Source organism: Sorex fumeus, unplaced genomic scaffold, assembly GCF_029834395.1.
Source record: "Sorex fumeus unplaced genomic scaffold, SorFum_2.1 ptg000070l, whole genome shotgun sequence".
NCBI classification, from domain to species: domain Eukaryota; kingdom Metazoa; phylum Chordata; class Mammalia; order Eulipotyphla; family Soricidae; genus Sorex; species Sorex fumeus.
Genome location: NW_026606127.1, coordinates 12553573 through 12578210, shown reverse-complemented (window position 1 = coordinate 12578210; position 24638 = coordinate 12553573). Strand labels below are relative to the sequence as shown.

The 24638-nt window shown below is 38.3% G+C and overlaps 1 pseudogene; it reads right to left on the bottom strand.

Moving 5' to 3' along the window:
* Positions 1 to 22758: 22758 nt before the first annotated feature.
* Positions 22759 to 22856, bottom strand: LOC130037139 (uncharacterized; annotated as a pseudogene).
* Positions 22857 to 24638: the final 1782 nt, after the last annotated feature.

Genomic DNA, 24638 nt, shown 5'->3' with positions numbered 1-24638 from the left:
TAATAAATGGATCTCACATCCCTAACCCTGAATATGCAGAGTCGAGAAGGATATGGAAGGAGAGGCTGATAAAATACCAAAGCAGAAATAGGGTGCCAAAACGTAGAAAAACAAAAATGATTGTCTGTACTTTTAATGCTCGTACGCTGGCATCTGCTGCATCCATTGAAGACCTTATGGTACAAGCGCGAAAGATCAAGTACAACATCATTGGTCTGACCGAAATGAGAAGACATCAATCACATCATGCCGTTTTCGACACTGGAGAAGAACTGTTCCTTGGAACATGTGATAAAAGAGGTGTCGGTGGTGTCGGTATCCTTGTCAACACAAACTTAGTCACGAGCATTGATTCATTCGAATGCCTAACAACCCGAATTGGACTATTACACTTGAATAAATGTGGCTCACTACCGGCAGTTTCTATCTTTGTTGTCTATGCACCAACATCCAGTTATGGTGAAAGAGAAACTGAGAAATTCTACATGGAGCTGGAGAAGTTCTATAAAGAAGATTACACCTTCTACAAGTTCATTGTCAGTGATTTAAATGCCAAGGTAGGACCAAGAAGATCAGTCGGTGAACTCCACATCGGGAATCATGGCCTGGAATGGAACGAACAGGGTGACAGACTGTCTGAGTTCATCATGTCAACCAAAACCTTCCATGGTAACTCACAGTACCAAAAGGCTGAATCTAAACGTTGGACATGGGAGTCTCCCAATGGAGGGTTCCACAATGAAATAGACTACATCATATTCAATCCGCAGTTTTGCCTAACCGATGTTGCTGTTGTCCCAAAATTCCAAACGGGATCAGACCACTGTCTTCTTCGTGCAAAATTCTACCTCACAGAACGAGGAGAAAGGAACACAAGGTTTAAGAAGAGGACTCCCAGAACAACCACCAACTGGGAGCTCTTTGGCTCTGTTGCGGCAACATGGGAAGATGCCGTCATTGACAACATTGATGAGGAATACGATCGAATGATTCAACACCTCCATGATTGTGCAAAGAATGCCAAGAGAGAGATAACCACAAAAATCCGCCTTTCTTCGAACACTCTTGAACTTATTCGCCAACGTGGCTTGACACATGCCTCAGGCAACCACAAGCGAACATCCGAACTGGCAAAACAGTGAAGAGAAGCCATCAAAGATGACCTCAAAAACAGGAGAGCAGCAGTACTGGTAGATGCGGCAGAAGCTGGGAAAAGCATTCGTAATGCCCGCCTGTCCTTCACCAACTAGAAAACCAAGATGACTGCCCTACAACATCATGATGGATCTATCACATCTTCCAGAAGGGCAATGGAGAAGATTATTCATGACTTCTACTCAGATCTCTTTAATAGCCACGTCCACTTGCCCACATACCACATACCACATGATGAATATGTCTTTCCCAAAGTTCTCCCTTCCGAAATCCAACCTGCCATCTCGTCAGTAAAGAAACAAAGAGCACCTGGCCCAGACAAGATCAGACCTGAACACCTGAAGAACTTACCATCAGTACTCATCAATACATTGGCTCGGCTCTTCACACGCTACCTGTCTGAATACAAGGTTCCATCCCAATGGAAAACCAGCAGGACTGTACTACTATACAAGAAAAGAGACATCCACGACATTGGCAACTATCGCCCAATCTGCCTATTGTCTGTCATCTACAAACTATTCACTCGAGTCATCCTGAATAGGATTAGCAGAACACTAGATGAAGGACAACCATGTGAACAAGCTGGATTCCGAGAAGGATTCAGTACCATCGACCATATCCACATGATTACTAAGCTCATTGAGGTTTCTCGGGAGTTCAAGATGCCGCTCTGTCTAATGTTCATTGATTTAAAGAAGGCCTTTGATTCTGTTGAGACGGAAGCGGTCATGGAAGCCCTAGCCAATCAGGGCATAAAAAACTCAATACATCAGGATCCTTCGTGAGCTCTCTTGCAGATTCACTACCAAGATCTCACCATTCTACAAAGAAGTAATCATCCATATCAAGAGAGGGGTTTGGCAGCGTGATACCATTTCACCAAAACTCTTCAGTGCCACCCGCGAGAATATCATGCGATGACTGCTATGGGAAAGCATGGGAGTGAAGATAGATGGTCGGCAACTACACCACCTCTGCTTTGCTGATGACATCGTTCAAATAACACCAAACATCAGCCAAGCAGTACAAATGCTGAACAACTTTGACCATGAATGTGGAAAGGTCGGACTACAGCTGAATCTTACGAAGACAATGTTTATGAGAAACAGCCTTGTTCCTGACGCTCCATTCGCTCTCAACGGAACCACCATCTCCAAATGCAACAGTTATATATACCTAGGTCGAGAAATCAACATGATGAATGACCTGGCACCTGGGTTGCGCAGGAGGAAGAGAGCGGCTTGGAATGCCTTCAAGAGCATTGAAGAAATAACTAAAAGGACAAAGAACCAGCAGCTACGAGCACATCTCTTTGATTCCACTGTTCTTCCTGCATTAACATATGCCTCAGAGACCTGGACCCTACGAAAACGGGATGAGAACGCTATTCAGGTCTCTCAAAGAGGAATCGAAAGAACAATGCTTGGAATATCACGATTCACTCAAATGAGAGATAGAATCCGGAGTTCTGATCTTCGTCAACGCTCAAGAATCAGGGACGCTGTCTCATTTCCCAAGACATCAAAAATCAGATGGGCTGGACATGTAATGAGGTTTACAGACAACTGCTGGACTAGAGCCATTACTGATTGGATTCCACGGGACATCAAAAGATCACGTGGATGCCCACCTACAATATGGTCAGACTTCTTCATCAAGAACCTAAATGATCGGTTTGAGGCTCTGCATGTTCCTAGAACGAACAGATACCATTGGACTACGCTAGCACGCAACCAGGATGAATGGAGATGTTACTGGCACCTGCTCGAATAAATCGATGAATAACGGGAATTAAGTGATTAAGTGATTAAGTGATATACAAGTATAATTTTTAAAATAATCAATTTCAGTTACTATAAAATGCTTATTATATTTTATAATTGTAATGTTTTCCTGCTAAGATTACATGGATGTGAACATTTATGTCTATTTTTCTACATATCTAATTGTTTACTTTAATAACAATTTTTAAAAGCTAACTTACTTATGACCGGATATGTAGCTCAGGACAAAAGAACTTGGCTTGCATGTATGAAACTTTGGTTTCTATTCTTTACACTATAGAAACAAAAGCAAAATCATTAACTGTGGTTGGAAATATGCCTCAGTGGTAAAATATTTGCCTCACATTTCTGAGGTTATGGGTTTGATCCCTGAATTTCCATCTACACACACAAAAGCTAACTTACAACAAAGTATCTCACTGGAGACCTAACTGGGCCCGCTCAAGAAAATCGATGAAGAACGTGAGGACAGTGACAGTGACAGTGACTTAAAGAACATTCAACTGCTTTAAACTATATATTGCGTAACTATTATAGAGATTTAACTCTCAATAAAATAACGTGAAAAGGTCTATTTTCTAGCATCTTTGCTAGGAAGAGATATTACCTGATTTTTAAATATTTGTATTTTGGGGGGAAATTTTAATTTCTCATTTTAATTTGTGCTCTTTGTCTACTAGTGAGCTTGAAAATTGATCTTGTGTGGGACTACATGGAAAATATTATGCTAAGCGAAGTCAGAAAGAGAGGGACAGACATAGAAAGATTGCATTCATCTAGGTAACATAAAGTAACAAAATAAGAGACAAACACCCAAGAACAGCTGTGATAAATACCAGGTTGTTCACTCCATGGCTTAGAGGCCAGCTGCACTGTCTAGGGGTAAAGGCAGCGCAGATAGAGAAGGGAGCACCCAATAAAGGGTGCTGGGAAGATCTGCCCAGGATGGGAGATGCCTGCTGAAAGTAGTCTATTGACTGAAGAGGATTGCCACCCGATGTCTCTTCTGCAGACCACAGCACCCAATGGGAGAGATAGAACAAAAAGGACTGCCCTACCAAAGAGGTGGTGTGGGATGGGGGATGGGGGGTGGGAAGGATACTGGGATAGGTGGGGCTGGAGATTGGGCACTGGTCATGGGACGGGTACTCTATCATTGTATAACTGAAACCCAAGCACAACAACTTGTAAGTCTACAACTGTACCTCATGGTGTTTCACTAATAAAAAAAAAAAAACAAAAATTAAAAAACGGAAATTGCTCTTGTGTTTACTAGTCATTTACACTTCTTTCAATAGAGATTATATGATCATGGTTTATGCTTATTTTTACTATTGAAGTTGAATAGCTAAATACTGATTTATTTCACAGCACTAATTTATTAAAAACATTCATCCTTGGCCTATCATATTAATTGCCATTATTTGTTGGTTTTGCTTGTTTTTTGATCACTTAAATTGGTTTTGGTCCTTTTCTTTCAGATAGAAAAAGTTTGACACAAATGAGCATATGTTTTTCTTTATCTTCTAAAGTTTTAAACTGAGAACAACTGTTTGTTTTGTACAAAAAAGATACCTGTGCATTTACTGTTTCTTCTCATTTTATTTACGTTTTAACACGTCTCGACTCATCTACATCTTATCATAGTAAGTGTTTTCATATTGAAAGACACCACCATTTTTTTCAATCATAGCACTGTAGCACTGTCCTCCCACGGTTCATCCATTTGCTTGAGCGGGAAGAAGTTCACATCTTACAACAAATTGTGAGACAATTTATCAATGGTTTTGGCCTATTGAATAGGTCATGGATAGCTTGCCAGGCTTTTGCTATGTGGACGAGATACTCTGGGTAGCTTGCCGGACAGAGGAATAGGAATCAGGATTGGCCTCCTGCAAGGCAAATGCCCTACCCGCTGTGTTGTAAACGTTATCTAAAATATACTAGTAATACCAAATGTTGTTTCTTTAACAGTACAATATAAAATATTATTTCGTAATTTTCCTTATTTGTTAATGAAATGTGTAAGCTCTTGAGTATAATGGGAGTATTTTTCTAACACAGGAGTCTGAGGAAGGTGAAACTGTTATAACCGTCTTGTTGGATTCCATCTTCCTAGCCTACTTCATTCTACCCCACTCTCTATCCAATCCGGTCTTCTTCTTGGGAATCTGAACTCCTGATTGACTAGCATCTACCTTTCAACTGTCTACTTTATGACATCATTCTCCCACCAAACCAGCCACCAACTTGTAGAATCTTGTGGGCCCCATGCAGTTGTTTGTAAAAAATTTGAATCATCCTAGCAAGTGCCGAGTGACCAATGACCAATCACCAGTGAGCAGTCGTCCGTACTGAACACTTGCGGTCTTAAACCGCTTCAGTGTTCAGACGCACTCACGTACCGTCTCCTCTTCTCGTCTACCTTTCATTGGTATTTCCTCTTCTCTGACCATGTCAGGTAAGGAATAATACTTTTCAAAGCTTTTCATTAGATTTATCATCCCTAAACTTAGCATTCAAGGAAAAACAGCACGTAGTAATGAAAGAAAGCATTCAAGTAGAATTTTATAAGCCTCATTTTAGCTTGACTTTGACATTTGCTGTGTGATTTTAGACATTTGTTTACTTTCTCTGACATACAAAGTGTTTTTCCTCATTGATTACATTATATTTTAGACATATTTAGGAGCTCAAATACACACACACACATATATATATATATATTTATATATGAGGGTTGATTCTCTGCGTTTCTTTTTCCGTTTAATAGTGAATTTTACATGATATCCATTGAAAACAAGTAAATCAGAGACAGTATTTATACAGAAACAGAAAATACAGATGCTGTGGAAAACTGTTAATATGTACTAGCATGTGTTCTCTGTAATGGTATCTCCACTTGTATTTATAATTCAGTATTTTAAATATAGTGATATTACAAAGTAATAATAATTGATCTTTGAGTTTTCTATTTAAACCGGTAATAAGAAAATATGGGGCATGGGGAAGGTGTGGAGTGCTGAGCGGTAGGGAGACAAGCCCTCAAAGGTAAGAAAGTTTGGGATCACTTTCATCAAACATTGAACAATCGAAACCAAGACGATATGAGACAGAAAAAAATAGGAAAGAAAGAAAGAAGGAAAGAAAGAAAGACAGACAGACAGACAGAAAGAGAGAGAGAGAGAAAGAAAGAAAGAAAGAAAGAAAGAAAGAAAGAAAGAAAGAAAGAAAGAAAGAAAGAGAGAAAGAAAGAATAGGGACAGCGATTATCAAGGAAGGGGAAAAGATTTGGACAAAACGTTGAAGAGAACCAAAGACAAAATCAAAAAAGAAAGAATATGTATTAAATATGCTGAGATATATCCACTGAGAGCAAGATAAAAGGTAAAGGTAAAGGCCCTCCCGTTGATCGTCGATTTGCTCGAGCGGGCCCAGTAACGTCTCCATTGGAGACTTTGCTGTTACAGTGTCTGGCATATCGAATACTCTCGGTAGCTTGCCGGGCTCTCCGAGAGGGGCGGAGGACTCGAACTCGGGTCGGCCATGTTGGCCGTGCGGCGAACGCCCTACCGCTGTGCTATCGCTCCAGCCCGAGAGCAAGATAAAGCAATTTATTTCAATAAATGCCAGGACTAGAAAGTATACTATGCCTTGAATAGGGTTCCAGTAGAAAAAGCAGTTTATCAGAAAGCCATCCTTGCTGGCATTTTTCCTGATTACCATCTGAGAACACAGTAGTTGGAACTTGAGTATAAACATGCTTCAGAAATGATGCTCCCCATAAATAGCTAATAGTGCTCATCTAGGGTAGTGGAAGACACAGAATCTTCAATGTTTTTATTACGTTATGGTTTTTAAGTACATGTACGCGCTGCCTGTTAAAATAAAAAAAATGGTATATTCTAACTTGAATCAGGAGATTTGATTCATTTGTGTGGTAAGTAGGTTCCAGGTTAAAGCTGCTTCTCATCTTTACAAATATTATTTCATGTGATTTTTTTCTTCGTAACATGAGAGTACTTTGATAATAGTCAACTTTTGTTTTTAGATCCTAAGAGGAAATAGAAAAATCAAGTCTCACATGACTAATTACACATTTTTGTCATATTTGTGAATTCTGAGTTTTCTTACATTAAAGATATTTTATTGGATTTTGGTGCTCGCTCATTTATTAAATATTGAGAAGAAAGTTTTCCTGGTTGATAAAGATAATTCTAATCTAGGGGTTGAAAGTAAATTTGCAATATTTTGTGATCACTTTATAAATGGTCATTTCTGTTTCTTGTGTGATCAAGTGAAATCCTCTGCTATGTTTTACACATGTTGTTTGCTGGTTAATATTCAATGGTACAGATGAGAATAATTTTTTTGTATTTTCAAAGTTTCTTTCTGTATTTTACTCATTTAAAACATTTCTTGTCTATGAAATACAATCATGTTTATTCCTATTTTCTTTTTTTTTTATGTTTATTTTCCTATTTACCATGTAGTTACTGGTAAATCCTTTCTCTTTAATGGACTGGTTAAGTGTGCACTCAAAAATCACCTTCTATTCCATTTTTTGGCTAGCAGTTTTTTCTACAATAGAATACTGTCTTCATATGGTATACGTGGAACAATTTATTAATAACCTTATTAGACTGTTTTATTTGCTTTTTTTTGGGGGAACCCATCTACTGTTATTCAAGGCTTACTCCTTGGTCTGTTCTCCATAACATACTGTACTATGCTGCTTGCTACAGAGCCCAGATTTCATTAATATCTATATACTTCTTTTTCAGTTCTGTGATACTTATTTTTCATGATGTTTTCTTTACACTTCCTCCTATGTAAATCACATGATAGAAAAATTATATTTGTGTATGCATTATTATTCTTATTGTTATGTGTACCTACATTGTTGATATACAACTTAAGACACAGAATTTAAATAAAGTTTTCCTTCCAAAAATGTTTCTTGGGAAAAACTCAAGTAGTCATTTTTGAAGTGGATCAAAAATCCGGGTAACCTTCAATGCATCAACAAGGTTAAGTCGTATGTGAACCGTAAGTAACAGGTACTCATGGCACAAGTCAAATGGAAACCTGATGATTACAGTGATAATAGTTGTAAAGACCCCAAATGCCTATATTAATGTAAGGTATATTCCTTCTGGTTTCTGGCCTTGTAGTGATCATGCAGGGTCCTGGCCAAAAGTCCACATGCTTTAGGTTGCTTAACCTGGAAATTCATAAGGGATAGAGAGAGAGAGTACTGGAGGGGATAAGGCACTTGCCTTGTACACAGCCAATTCAGTTGAATCTCTGTCACAGCATACACTCTCCTGAATGTTTTAAGGGGTCACTCCCGAGTGTAGAGCCAGGAAAAGCCCAAGATCACTGTCAGTTTTTGGTCCAAACTCTATACCACCCCACGCCCAATAAGAATTATTGGAATATATGAAATCTCTTTGCCTTCTCTGGGCCTCAGATTTCTTTTTGTTGAGAAAATGTTACCCATTCTCTTAGACTTCCTAGTTTGAAAAAGCTTCCATTCTAGGAAATAGCATAGGAGTCAATAGGAGAGCAAGCTAAGGAGAAACTATCTGTAAGCAAGAAATCCAGGTACAGACACGATCACCTGGTTCTTCTACAGTTCTGTGTTTACTTTGAGAGCATGATACCAAATACACAAAGTGCCCAAAGGTTCCAGGCTTTGAATCACCCCAAGTGGTTGGAATTTTGGAAACTCAGTTGACTGTTTGTAGTAGAAGCATCCTGAGGCTTAAATTTTAAGTTCATATTGTTCCTCTCAGCGTTGAAGGAGATTATTAGTCTCACAGATTTTTTTCATCACCCTCTTGTTCCTTACAGAAAATTTTCAAAATCCATCTGTATTGAGAACTGCACATACTCTGCAGCTTTCCCTTCCCATGGTGTACAATGCAGCTTCACGAACAGGAAGTGTCTGCAACTACTCCAGAGTATCTGCTCCAGCTGGTCGTTCTGCTTGGCTCCTGCCCTCAGCCTCTGGCACCTCTTTCCAACCACTGATGGGTAGTGCCTATCTTTACCAAAATTTCAGCACAGCAATGCTGTCTGGAGTGTTTCACCAGAGTCATATATCCACCTCAGCTGCTTCCTACCCGAGTGTTTTGGAATGGGATATTGCAGGAAGTGCTGAAGAGAAGTCTTCCATGGGAGACTTTTCTGTGACTGTCCTTGACCAAGACCCCGCTGTCTCTTCCATGTCTATGGCAGCTCGCTATGAGAAAATCCTAGATACCAACAACACGGTGTCTGTGTACCCATCACTTTCTGCCAGTCTTGTTTAGAGAACACCACCTCTGGTTCCACATCAGAGAAGAAGCCTGTCACTTCCCTACCAGGAAGGAAGCCAGGTGTATTACTATCATCAAGGAATTCTGGGAACTTTCCTTTCTGGCCTGCAGTCCTATGACTCCATGTCATACACAGGGTAAAAGGGCTCTTCCCCACAAACTTACAGCAACTCATCGCGAGAAATGGTTATGTTTCTCAAGGAGGTCCAGCCCCCAAATAACCAACCACCAGGCTTCTCCTCTGGAATCGACTTCTCTCTGTCTGCTCAACCCATCACAGAATCGAGTTATCAAGTTGAGTACACTAAGAAAAGGGAAAGAAATTTAAACAATTGGGGTCAAAAGAGAGGAAAACTGTCCATAGTTAGGTGGTATTTAAATACACTGATATTTTTAAATTTAAAAAAAAAAACTCAGTTCATGTTTACTCCCCTCACTCATTTTACAGCATGTTATTTTCACACTCAACATAAGAGCTCCTAATGGAGATTGGAAGGTATGATAGTATAATGGACATCTAGCTTTCATATCATGAAATTTTAGGAGCACACAAAAAGATTCCACATTTTTCCCTAGTTGTTTCATTTATTTTTTAATTTTTATTAGTTAAACATCATGAGGCACAGTTGTAGACTTACAAAACATTGTGCTTGGATTTCATTTATACAATGATGGAGTACCTATCCCTCCACCAGTTCCCATTCCCCACCACCATGGATCCCAGTATTCCTCAGACCACCAATACCCCCCATGCCACCCAGCCTGCCACATTTTTCACTGTTCTATGTCAGCAGTCCTCCAGAATTACCACACTAAAAGTAAAATACATGTCTTAAACTAGTATTTTTTTATTTTTTACGAAGTTTCAGAACTCTTATTGTAATGGTACCACTTTAACTTTCCCTTCTATTAATGAACAGCAAGGTTCTGAATAAACTTGTGGTTCAGAGATTCTGTCTCAAATCATCAAACCTAGCATCTGTACTTCAGAACAAATATCATGGTGAAGTAAAGCTTCATTCATACTCTTATTCTATGATATTAACGTCCTTTTATTTTTCCATGATAGTGAATAAATTGAGAGTAAAATTCATTACAATGTTAAGCTCTGTATGGCACTCATTAGTTTAAAAATCTCTAATATTTTTTTTAAAAAGCTTTTGTTTGGAAGAGTTTGAATCTGTGTCATAGCCCAAAGTGCTCAGGGATTACTCCTGGGTCTCTTCTAGGGATTACTGCTGATGATGCTTAGGAGATCATATGATATGAAAGATCAAACAGAGGTCAGCTCTGCGCAGGGCCAGTGCCTTACCAAATGGACTATCCTTCTGTCCCATGTCTCTTAGTTTTAAATGCAGTTTACACAGAAACTCTTTCAAATACAAATAAAACTAAAAACAGCAGCAACACATGACAAACAGGAAGAACTACAACATTTACCTCCAATCCTTGAGCACAGGGCCTTGTCCATTATCCGTAGAATACCCAGTAACAATGCCTTGCCTATTGCTGGTAGGTGCACAGTTGTTGCAAATATATGTTAACAGGAACATATATTTAATTAACTCTGCTTGGTACCAGTAACTACTTTGTTGTAAATGGGGGGGAAAAGAACGCAGTTTCTGACTGACCTGAGACTAACCAGTTAATAGATTTTCCCAGGAAAGTGTACTTGACTGGCTGGGAACAGAAAAACGTGAAAAGTGTTTTGCTACCTTTAATGTGGAAATTGATCCCAGTAATCTCTTAAAAATAACAAGCTTCAACTCTCGAAGGAATGCTGTATTCACTGATGAAAGAATGTTGGGAGAAAAGTCTGAAATGATGGGAAAAGAGACAATAAGTGCAAAAGGAAGGGCTTGAAATTTGGGTTCCTCTGAAAACAAAGCTTGAAACAACAAGCTCTGGTGGGAACATGATCTACTGCGAATGGGATCTGAGGAGGAAAAGAGTGATATCAGCGATGTGAACAAGGGAAATCCAAGTTAAGGAAGACTTTTAGCTAGCTGACTACCCCATGGGCAACATGGTTCCATGATGACCAGAAATTACCAATTAATTTACTTTAATTTTCTTTCTTTTATATGGTCAATTACAACATGTATTCTGTGTCTTCTTCAAACAGAATTTGGAGTATTCATTTCATTCTCAATATTCTGTTCATTGTGGTAAGCATCTTTAACAACTGCTGGATAACAGAATTATTTGATCAGACTTATTTTTTACTTTAATGTTTAGTTGAGATTACTGAATATTAGGTCTAAAGTGAAGTTTGTTTTGATTGGTAGAATTAGAGTAGCGAGGAGTAGGGATGGAATTAGAGTTTATGGGGTACCACATTCAGTTCCTAATAAAATAAGTAAAGGACAGTGTCCCAAATAGACTATTGAAAAAGATATTCATCTCCATTTAACCTGTAAATTCAGCATTTTCTATATTTAATTAAAAATGAAAGAATGTTCCTATATTTTGTCTTTTAAAGACATTCCAGATTGGTTAAGGAAACAAACACTGCATATGAAATCATAACAACGTAACCATAAAAACCTGATTACTGCTTAAATTTCCAAGAATGTCAGTGCTAAGAATTATTTCCCTGGATCTCCTTAGTGTACATGATAGTCATATGAATACACCTGTGTGGATATATCACTGGTATCTAATTTAGAGAATAGATATATAGTGATTAGATGACATAACTGAGTGTGATCTCAACTTTTCTACACACTCCCATGCCCAACACACCCAAAGACTTGTACTAATCCTTATAGATCCATGACTTTTCCTCCTCCCCTCTCCCAGAGTCTTTTAAAATTTCTTTTCAAGTACTAATGTAATGTGCTTTAGAAAATATTGAGTTAAACCTAATTGTTGTCATTTAGCTTTTAGATAGAGAACCAAGAAAATCTTATTAAAAGCGTATTTTTGTATTCTTTGAAAATGGTAATAAGAACATTATCCTTGAGTCCTCAATAGACATTATATAAAGTATTTTGTGAGGAATTCCCTGTACAAATCAATACTCGAAGAAATAAATGACTTCTCTGAATGAGAATGAACTGGGACATTTCAAAGTATCAATCAGTGAGTCAAAGATGAATCATAGCATCATATAGCTAAAAATGATCTTGATGTAATCTAGTGAACACCATTACATTTTTTTCTTATACCAGATTGTAGCACTTTTAATTTTTTAAATTATTATCCATTTATTTTTATCAGTGGAACACCATGAGGTACAGTTGTAGACTTACAAACTTTTGTGCTTGGGTTTCAGTTATACAAGTATCAAGTACCAATCCCTCCACCAGTGCCCATTCTCCACCACCAAGGAACCCAGTGACCCTCCCACCCCCCAACTCCCCCACTCTGCCCCAACTCAGGGCATACCCTTTTGCTTTTCCTTTACTTTAGGGTGCTGTGGTTTGAAATGAAGGTCAATATCATTACATTTTCAAAGAAGAAAATAGACCCCTAGATGTTCAAGACCCTGCTAGTCTCCTGGACTTCTTCCCAGCATGTACCCTGCTCCACGCCCGCCCTTTGGAAATAAGCTGGGAAGGAAAACTGGATGTTCCTTTCCTCACACTGACCTGAAAGACTCTTGCTGATTCTCAGCCACATCAACTATTTCATTTGTTTCCTGATATCACCTCCTGTCTTTTATTTTTTATTTTATTTATTTATTTATTTATTTATTTCTTTTTTATTAGTGAAACACCATGAGGTACAGTTGTAGATTTACAAATTTTTGTGCTTGGATCTCGGTCATACCACGATCAAATACCCATCCCTCCACCAGTGCCCATTTTCCACCACCAGGATAATATCCCTCCCCCCCCATCCTCCCATCCCCCCATCCCCCCCTGCCACTGTGGCAGGGCATTCCCCCCTGTTCTCTCTCTCCTCCTGGGCGCAGTGATCAGCCAAAGAGGCATTGAGTGGCGAACATGTTCAGTCCAGTCTACTTTCAACCTGCATCTCCCCTCCTGGGAGGATCCTCCAAACACCCTCCACTTGGTGTTCCCCTTTCTATCTGAATTGTCCTTTCCCCTAGAATACCCAGCTGGCCTCTAAGTTATGGAGTAATTCTCCTGGTGTTGCTCTCAGCTATTCTTGGGTATTAATCTCATATTTTATTATTTTATATCCCCCAGATGAATGCTATCTTTCTATGTCTATCCCTCTCTTTCTGACTCATTTCGCTTAGCATGATACTTTCCATATTGTACCACTTGTCCAGGTTGGTTGGAGGACCCGAGCGGAGTCTTTTATTTTTTTTAAAAAATATTTGATTTGTTTCTGGAATAGAAAGAAAAAAACTAAATGGACTAATAAAACAAAAGCAAAATCAAACCTTTACACTCTGACCTCAGAATAGTCCTTACAAGAGGGGAAGTAAAAGACTAAAATGGGTCGGGGAGTGTTGTTAGTTGGTTGTGGACAGTAGCTAGATATTTGACAGTGCATGGAGCATGAAGACAGAGTTGCTGAGATGAGGAAGTCTGTACTTGAAGCGAATACACTTTGTAAACTAGTCATCACAATTATATGTCCATATGAAATTTATCTACATATGCTTTGTGCCTCCCTTGCATTTATGTGTTATGCATGCCTTTATCCAGGGCTCAGAAATGCATCTGAGGGCATTCGGAAAATTAGATGAGGCCCATGTAGGGGGAGAGAATTAGTAAATAATTGGAGGAGGAAGAAATATGAGTTGGAGCTTACGAGATGTGTAAGAGGAATATATAGATATGTATGTATGTGTAAATACACATATATATGCATAAAAATATATGTGGGCGGGAGTGATAGCATAGTGGGTAAGTTTGCCTTGCACGCTCAACCTGGGTTTGATTCCTAGGCTCCTCTCAGAGAGCCCGGCAAGCTACTGAGAGTAACCCTCCCGCATGGCAAAGCCTGGCAAGCTACATGTGATGTATTCCCTGAGTTTTTGTTAATAGCTTCCGTTTTTTAGAAAGCATCATAATAAATTATATTATTTAAAAATAAATAAGTTGGGTTTGTAAGTGGATTCTGTATGTTTGGAACCTGGGATGTATTTTCCTATGTAAGCTACATTAAACATGATATTTATAACAGAAATCCCATCTGCAGTACTATTCACAATAGCCAGAAGAAACTATGGTATGCCTACACAATTGAATACTACACAGTTGGCAGGAAACTGACATCATGAAATTTGCTTATAAATGGATGTACAGGCAAGAATATCATGCCCAATGAAATCAGTCACAAGGAAAGGGGTATAGTGATAGGACTACCCCTTTTTTGGATATAATAAACCAGAATATGAGACTAATACCCAAGGATAGCAGAAATACAGGCCAGGAGACTTGGTCAATCTTTGGACGCTTGCCACGAGTGCTGAAGGCGGGCATTTGGAATAAAGAAGGGACAGTTATGACAATGATAGTTGGAAGTGATTACTCTGGGTGAGAACTGAGTGCTGAAAGTAGGTAAAGGAATAAACGTGAGAACCTCTCAATATCTGTATTACAATCCATAATGCCCAAAGGATGAGAGAGAGAGAGAGAGAAAGAGAGAGAAAGAGGTGCCTGCCACAGTGTAGAGATAGCAGGCTGTCAGGGGGGGAGGGGTTTGAGGTTGGGAGAGGGAGTGGTGGGAGAGAAACTGGGGACATTAGCAATGGAACTGTATACTAGTGGAGGTTGGGTGTTGAAATATCCTATGAATGAAACTGAATCATGAAAAGCTTTGTAATGTGTGTCTCCTGCAGATTCAATACAAAAACATGATATTTAGTTTCTACCACCATGACTAACCTATGAGTTTGCTGAAATGTATTTTTATCACCTTGGCTGGTCTCATTACATGGGTGCCTGTGTGGTAATTTTTTTTTTATTTTATATAGACTGAAGATACAAAACTAATAGGGTTGGGACTTATGGTGGAAGGGGAGAAGAGCACAAAAACCCTGTTGACCACAGCTCAGCAGGGTCAGCTAGCTTTCGTGAAGACAGAACTCCTTCACTGATTTCCTCTTTTTAATGTGGAAAACTGAAAAGACTTTGCAGGCTGTCAGTGGGTTGTCCCCTCCAGTTCACACTATTTTCTTTTCGATCAGAATTGTTTAAATATTATTTGAAAAATTTGGAGCTTAATGATTTGTTCTCATATATTTCCACTACATGGTGTCAGTGGGCATTGATCCAGGAAGGCCAGCATGAAAAAGTTGAGTTGTATGTCTTAACCACCAATGCCAACACTACTGTAAGTATGGAACCCAAAGTACAATAGTTAAACTTCAAAATGTGTTTGTCAAGGAAATAGGTGGGAATGCAGGGTGAAATAGGTCATTTGTTGGTGGAGGGTTGCAGACACTGGTAGTGTAATTAGAATTGGAATATTATATGACAAAACTCCATTATAAATGATTTTGAAAATCAAAATTGCCTAAATTTAAAAAAAGAGAAGTCAACTTATGTCTATATTTCAAGAAAGCTTGTCTTAGCAAATTTTGGCAGGGAGACCATACTTGGTAGAGAGAGGGAGAAAGAAAGGGACAGTTGACAGTTGGGAAGAGAAGCCTGGATATCATGGAAGAGATGAAAGCTGATCTTAGAAGATTTGGAGCCATCAGAGTTTAGAGAGTTAAATGGTGAGACCATTGCAGTTTAGATAGTTAAATAGAGAGATTGGTTTCAGTCATCAGCAGTGTATACATAGAGAGACCTCACAGATATTCAGGCTATATTACCTAACAAGGGGAGCGTTTTTTTCCTGAAGCACTATGTAAGGATAATATTTTGCCAGGAAGAATGATAAAAAGTTGGTTCTCTTTCACAGATTAATACATTAGAGATGAAAACTTTTATACAAAGGAATCTATCATCTTGTCCTGTTGCTCTATTTTCTTGTCATCATTCCATTCTCCCCCACAACCCTACCTAATCAGGGCTCTCGACATTTCTCAGCAGTGTCACCACATAGCCCCAGAGCATGTGTTAACTGCTGGTAGCTCACAGCCCTCATGTTTGTCCCCCATCCAAGCCAGAGCCATCCTTCTGAAACCAAGGATATTTGCTGAAAGCCCGTTCTTCCTTGAAGTGGCAGTCATGGTTTACCTCTTCTTAATCATTTTGTTTACAAATTTAGATGAATGTCACTATAATAGTGACAGGGATTTTCCAAACTAAGAAAAGCATAAACATTTCCCTTTCCCCGAAGAAATTTGGGCTAGTTATTTTCTATCCACTGCTAATAATATGTGATAATTAGGAAACAGAACTGAAGTAAAAACAGGTACATTTGTCAATTTGGTGCCATGACTAGTCAGTCTGAGTATAAGTATGTATTTCTAGAAAAAAAAGCAGAAGAAAAGGAGTTGGTTGCTAGCAAAGAATGCCAAATCTCTGCCAAGAACTCCTTTGAAAATAAGAATTGTGACTATGGACTGAACATAATTGCAACTCAATGCCTCTTTTGTAGACCACAACACCCAAAAGGAGAGAGAGAACAAAAGGGAATGCCTGCCACAGTTGCAGGGTGGGAATGGGGGGATCAGTGTGGGAGGAATACTGGAATCCATGGTGGTGGAAAACGGGGACTGGTGGAGGAATGGGCATTTGATCAATGTATAATCGAAACCCAAGAACAAAAATTTGTAAATGTAGAACTGTACCTCATGGTGTTTCACTAATAAAAATTTTAAAAAAATAAAATAAAATAAAAATTGTTTTGTCTGCCAGAGATCAGCAGATGGGAACCTGAGTGAAGGTAAAAGATTAAATTAAGATTAAATTGGTTGACTTCTATTTTTCCTTGAGTACATTAATTTGATTTTGGAGTCAATTTATATGACAGTTCATCAAGGCACAGAAATTTTAACACTTCTCTTGTTTAAAAGTATAGTGATACACCATGTCTGTATCTCACATTATTTTTATTTTTGATAGTTTGACACAAAAGATACGTCAAAATCATAGATAAATGAAAATTATTCAAATAATTTTTGATTATTTAAAATTACTTTATAGAATTATATTATAGAATTTCATAAATTTTCGGATTATGCAGAGTCAAAGTACATGTATCATATTACACTCACTACTGAAAGGCCTACTCTGTCATTCACCGTTGTTCAGTTTTTCCACTTTGATTACACCTTTCCATTTGGAAACTAAATAGTCTCATAGTTCTAAAGTTTGTTTTTATTGCTTGGAAAGATCAGAATTATGCAATTTTCAACATTGGATGAAACTAGAGGATATCATGCATGTAAAGTTAGCCTTAAGGAAAGGAACAGATACAGAGAGATTTTTCTCATATGTGGATTTTAAAGACAAACAGCAAGGTAGCAACAAAGGTTCAAGAGCAATGTAAGGGGAGAACTGATCCACACAATTGAGTCAGGGGATTGGGAGTGAGGGATTCTGGGGTTTTGGGGGGATAGGGAGGGTTTATTATTTGAGAGAATGAGGAGTGTCATGTTGGAATTATGTGTATGAGAAACCATTATTAATTGAATTATACATCATAGAATATAAATAATGTTTTAGACGTTTGTCTGTCTCATTTTATTCTATTAATTAGATTTCTCCATATGCCACATATGCATGAACTTGTTGGATACCTATCTTTCTCTGCCTGGTTTATGTCACTAAACATAATATCCTCATGTTATCCATTTTTATACAAATAATAAGAAGATTTCACTTCATACAACTGAGTAGTATTCCATTGCTTTACCACCATTCATTTTCAAAATTTGTGGTTTAAAATATACAAACATTGGTTTTAACAATGCTCTGGTGTTTTAAAATTTTTAGTTTAGGGAAGCAAAATAGATTTTACTGAAAAACACTTAGAAACTTGTGAAACAGGTGTAGGGTGGAATGGAATATATGTTCAAGGAGAACACTTGTTTAACAAAGCAAGCAAAGAGAGACATAGAGAAAGGAAGCACGGTATTTCTTCAAGGGAGAACACAAGCTTGAGGACCAAGCCCACTCTGGTAGTTTAGGAATAAGAACTTGGAGTGGTATGAACTTAACTTGTGCACTTTACGGGAGAACCTGAGTGAAACTATTAGAAGTACGTTCAGGAGCATGATAAACTGGAGTCTGCACTTGGAGGGAGGAGGGTAGAGATTTCTTTGGGGAGATCCGGACTATGGAGAACAGTAATATTATAACATTAATGATAGTATCGTACCGTGGGATTCCAATAAAATCTTTAACAGTGGCGTCAGATATGATAACATTCTTAGGTATTTGGATTTCCTGTGGAAACAACGGGAAAGCTGAGTTTATGCACTGGATGCCTCAGCCTGAAACAAGGTCAACAAGTCATGAATGAAAAATTTCAAGTTAGATGGATCAAGGATTCTGATCCCAGTGGAAGGCTAGCTTTCGGGTGGACAATTTCTACTGATGGCCTGATGTAGATTCTGATCCTCGGACATGTAACAGAAAGGAGGTAGTGACAGGTATCCTCAGAAGTGAAGCCTCTGAGACAGAATTCATTCATGCCAACATACGGGTTATCAATGTTTGCTCATGGCTGCTACCCTTATAACATGTCATCCAATGGTTTTATGGTTTCAATTTACTGTGTAAATGTAAAGATGAAGTTTCTAAATGGAAGGTAAAAATCTGAGGCCCTCAAGATGATGAATTATGGGGATGCGGGGGGGGGGGAGCTGGAGCTATACAGCATGTAGGGCATTTACCTTGCACACGGCCTACCCAGGTTAGATTGCCAGCATCCTGTATGTTCCCCCCCAAGCACTGTGAGGTGTAATTCCTGAGTGCAGAACCAGGAGTAAACCCTGTGCATCGCCACGTGTGACCCAAAAACACACACAAAAAAAGATGATGACTTGCCTTTAGATATTTTGAAGTCAAGTAGAAACAGCCAGAAATCTCCCCAGAAAAGAGTTCTCCTGGGTCGAAAACATCATCACCTCTAGCGTGAGAAGATACAGAAAATAAGGTTTCCATTTTATGCCAAGTTAAAGCAAGCCAGACATGATCTTGGAAAGTTTGGCAAAGGAAAGCATGGCTATAGGAAGGATAAGGTGACAACTGAGGCTTAGAGGTAAAATATACAAGAGAAGCAAAGGTCAAGAAGTAGGCGGTACAGTGGCGACAAGGTATACTAAGAAGAGCATTTTTTAAAAAATAAAATGCAATGACACATCAAATAAGACCTTTTTAAATGTTTCAGAACAGGGATATAACTCAGTGATAGAGCATTTGCCTTCCATTGTATGATGATCTGGGATTGATACTTAGCATTGCAAACAGCATTATTTTTTAATTTTTAATTTCTTTCTTGCTTGCTTCCTGGCTTGCTTGCTTTTTTGGTTTTTTGGGTCGCACCTGGCTATGTATAGTGGTTATTTTTTATTTTTAAAAAGACTTATAATTTTATCTTTTTACCTGTGGTTTAAAAGGAAATCTAAAATATTTTAGAGTAAATATATTTGAGGAAGAATAAAATTCACAGGAACTACTTAGTGTTCTTAATGATACAGGAATCAGAATTTTGAGGTTAATTGTATGGGTATTGCATAAATAATTTTTCCCCATTACGTGGGCTCTCTTTTTATCATGGGCACCATTTTTTCTAAGTTGCAGAAACTTCTTAGTTTAATGTAGTCTCATTTGTTTATCTTCACTTCCTCTTCCTTGGTCAGTGGTGTTTCATTCTAGAAGTTTCCATTAGCTTGAATGTCATGAAGGGATCTTCCCACATTTTTCTCCATATATCTTAAGAATTCAGGTATGATATTGAGGTCTTTAATACATTTGATCTGACTTTGTGCCTGGCACTATAAAGAGATCTGAGTTCATTTTTTTTGCATGTTGCTGTCCAGTTTTCCCAGCACCAGTTGCTGAAGAGAGTTCCTAGCTCAACTTCATATTTCTTGAGCCGTTATGAAAGATTCGGTAATAATAATCTGAGGGCCAGCGTCAGGATATTTGACTATATTCCATTGTTCTGAGGTCTGTCTTTATATGAATGTCATGATATTTTGATTACTACAACTTTGTAGTAGGGTTTGAAGTTGGGGAAGGTGTTCCCTTCTTCTTTTTACCAAAGATTGCTTTAGCTCTTCATGGGAGAGAAGGTTGTGTATGAGTTTCAAGAGTGTTTAATCAATTTCTTTGAAAAATATCATGGGTATCCTTATAGAATGTGCATTAAATCTTTATAGAGCTTTGGGGTGTATTGCCATTTTGACAGTACTAAATCTCTCAATCTATGAGCATGGGATGTGATTCCATTTCCTCATATACTCGCTTTTTTCGTGAAGTAGTGTTTTGTAGGTTTTTTTTTTGGTATAGTTCCTTAACCTTTTTAGTTGATTCTAATATACTAGATTTTCTGAGGTATTATTGTGAATGGGATTGTTTTTCTCTATCTCTTTTTTCTCTTTCATTATTAATATATGGGAAAGCCATGGAGTACCGGATATTACTTTTGTAATATGCTACTTTACTAAACAAATCTATTGTTCCCAGGTGCTTTTTTGTAGATTCTTTGGGATTTTCTAAGTATAGTATCATGTCGTCTCCAAATAGTAAAAGCTTGAGTTCTTCCTTTTTTATCTGGATGCCCTTGATATCTTTTTTTTTTTTACCGAAATCATATGGCAAGTACTTCAAGTACTATGTTGAATAGGAGTGGTGAGAGTGGGTAACTTGTTTTGTGCCTGATTGTATTCTGGGATTCTAGCTCATTGATTTCTGCTCCAAGCCTTTAGTTTTTCCCCATTGAGAATAACGCTTGCTTTGGGTTTGTGGTAATTTGCTTTGACTAGATTGAGGAAAGTACTTTCAACTCCCATTTTGTTGAGAGTTTTTCATCAAGAAGAGGTGCTGGATGTCATCAAATGCTTTATCTACATATATTGATATGATCATATGACTGTCTTTATTTTATTGAGATGGTGTATTCTGTTGATTGACTAGAGAATGTTAAGCCATCCTTGCATCCCCAAGATAAACCTACTTGGTCATAGTGTGTGATCTTTTGTTGAGTTACTGGATTCTCTTTGCTGGTATTTTCTTGAGAATCTGTGTATCTGTATTCATCAAGGAAATAGGTCTGTAATTTTCTTTTTTTGTGGTGTCTCTGTCTGTTTTGAGTATTAGGGTGATCTTTGCCTCATAGAAACTATTTGGGAGTATTTCTGATTCTTCAATTTCCTGGAAAATCTTGAAAAATGTTGGCAGCATTTCCTCTTTAAAGGTTTGAAATATTTCACTATTGAATCCATCTGGGCCAGGGATTCTGTTTGGGGGGGATACTTTTGACCATCATTTCAATTTCCTTGGTAGTGATAGGTTCAAGTATTCCAAATCTTCTTGGTTCAACGTTGGGAGGCAATTGGAATCCAAAAATTTATTAATTTATTCAAGATTCTCTCATTTCCTGCTGCAAAGTTTCTCAATATAATCTCTGATGATCCTATGGATTTCTGTAGTTTCTATTAGGATATGCCCATTTGCATTTCTGATTTGATTTATTAGAATTCTTTCTCTTTGTTAATTTGAGAGGCTTCTCGTGGTTTATTGATCTTATTTATTTTCTCAAAGAACCAGCTTTTGCTCTTATTGGTCTTTTGGATTGTATTTTGGGATTCTAGCTCATTGACGTCTGGTACAAGTTTTATTATTTCCTTCCTCCAGCCTAGTTTGGACTACTTTGTTTGGTCATTTTCCAAAATCTTGAGCTCTAATTAATTCATGTAGATCCTCTCTTTCTTCCTGATGAATTCTGGCAGAGCTATACTCTTTCCTATTAACACTGCTTTTGCTGTGTCCCACAAGTTCTGGTAGCTCGTGTACTCATTCTCATTTGTTTCTGGAAACTTTTTATTTCCTCTTTGATTTCTTCTCTAAGCCAACAGTTGTTCATTACTTCCCTTAAAGAAAATATTTCCTTGCTGAGCTTTAGTCTGTTTGATCTATTGAGAAGTGACAAAGTAGTGTTGAAATCTCCAACTAGTATTGTGTTGCTATCAATGTTTTTCTTTAAGTCAATTAGAAGTTGTTTTTAAGTATTTTGCTGGTCTGTCATGAGGAGAATCTACATTGAGGAGGGTGAGTTTTTTCTGATGTACAGATCCCATGATCATGAAGAAATGACCTTCACTGTCTCTTATAACCTATAGCCTGAAGTCCATGTGGTCTGATACTAGTATGGCCACTCCAGCTTTGTGGAGGTGTTCTTTTCTTTCTTGAAGAATTGTTTTCCAGCCTTTGAATTTGAGCCCATGGTTGCTTTGATTGTTCAGAAGTGTTTCTTCAGGCAGCAGAATGTTGGGTTCAGTTTTATAATTCATCTTCCCATTCTGTGCCTCTGAATTGGCACATTTAGTCCATTGACATTGAGAGAGATTGTTGTGATGGGGATTTGTGCTATCTTTATGTAGAATTTTTGTACTTGTGCGGATTGTCTTAGCTTAAAGTAGCCCTGTTAATTCTTCTTGCAACAACAATATGGAACACTTTACAAGTTGCATGTCATCTCTGTGCAAGGACAATGCTAATCTATGTATCATTTCAATTTTAGTATATATGTCATCAAATATAGTATGAGTTAATTTTTCCATATTTTTCTCTACTTATTAATTTGAGGGTTGTCCTTACTCACTCCTATGGCAGACAGTGATTCATAAGCAAGGTATGTATTTCAAAGCAGCTTGAATAGATAGATTTAGAACTTTAATGTCCCAGAAAGAAAAATATGGTTTTTACCATATTATCTTTTTCCATACCCAAGGCATCAGTTTTACAAAATAATTCTTTTGGAAGATAGTATATGAGTCTTGTTTAATGCCCTTCCCTGAAACCTTCATTAAGACCATTAAACTAGAGCCTTTTGCTGTTCTCACCTCAGTCCCTTGTACATCTCCAGGAAAAGGTGGATGGTGTTGTCTGCAATTTGACCACCTTGAATGTAAGTCGGATTTTTCTCCTGAATGAAGAGGTGAGGAGCATATTGATGATTTCATTCCACCTTATTACAAGTTCAACTTGAAAGGAAGGTGAGACTCATGAGGCTCCTGTAAAGGACAGAAAAAAGGGTCTCAGTGAAGTTTAATGGCCAACACATATTAGCAACACAGATGACTCAAAGTAGCCTGTGTGCATCTTTGTGTATAGTGAGTTTCATATCTACTGATAGTGATTCTCAGTCATGACACACAGGCAAAACAGACCTGTAATTAAAAATCTAGTTCTCTGAGCAGAGTGGGGTCTCTGAGGTGATTGAACAAGTGTATAGTAATTCATTACTAAGCACATAAGTAGTTTGAATGATGTGTACTTTTTGATCTAAAATTAATTCCAAATATGTCTAAAATTACAGTGTCCTGACCCCGCACCTGGCTTTCCTCACCTGGGCACCTTGGAAGGGTCGGGGTTAGTTTCCCTCACCTCCTGATTAGAGCCCCGGTAGTTGATGAACTCTGCTACCAGCTATAGGTACGCTTAAGACCACTCTCCCCAAGCTTGAAGGAGCCTCATGCATGAAGGAATTGGAAGCAGAACCTGTGTAAACACACAAAAAATAAAAGGCCGGTTTCCCCACTCCACGAAGGTCAATGGCGATGGTCAGGAGATGGAAGGAAATGGGGGCCAGGCTGGTTGTTCCTAGCAGCAGGTTATTACATGGAGGAGATGTATGACATGGAGGCCTCAGGAATCCTCAAGCACGTGCGCGCACTGTGAGCCCGGAAGTTCCCCTTATATAGATCATAGAACCTCTAAAAGGCGCATTACAGTGAATTCATAAAAGGAGTTACAGAAAGAACATTGAGGCAGCAATCCATATGTTGTTTCTTTACATCCACATTGTTTCCTTACATCAGCAGGCCAGTAATACTGGCCTCTAGAAAGAAGATACAAAGCCAAACTGAAACCTTTCACAAGCACTTTCACAAGCTGTAAGCACCTTGATTTGCATCCCAAAGAACAGCCTGGCTAGAGCTGGGAATCTATATCCCAAAGATCAGTCCTGACTAGCACCTGAGATCTGCAGATCTAAGACCAGCTAGGTTTCTGAGAGAAAAGGCAAACTGTCTCATTATACTGAAATCATTTACTGAAGGCAGTTTGAAGGGGAGAAACAGTCTCATCCAAGCTAGTCAGGACACACAGGAAAACAGCTTCTAGGAGGTGTTTCTCCTCTCCTTGTCCAACCAACATATAAGCATATATAATATTAATCATTTTGTATGAACACAGTAAGAAATGCATTGAGCTTATAGAATTGCTCTTCTAGGGCCATTTCAATCTCAGACTGCAGTGCTCAGGCCAGATATCTTTCCTATTCCTAGCAGCAGGGCCCCTAATGTCGTCGTTACTTTTGG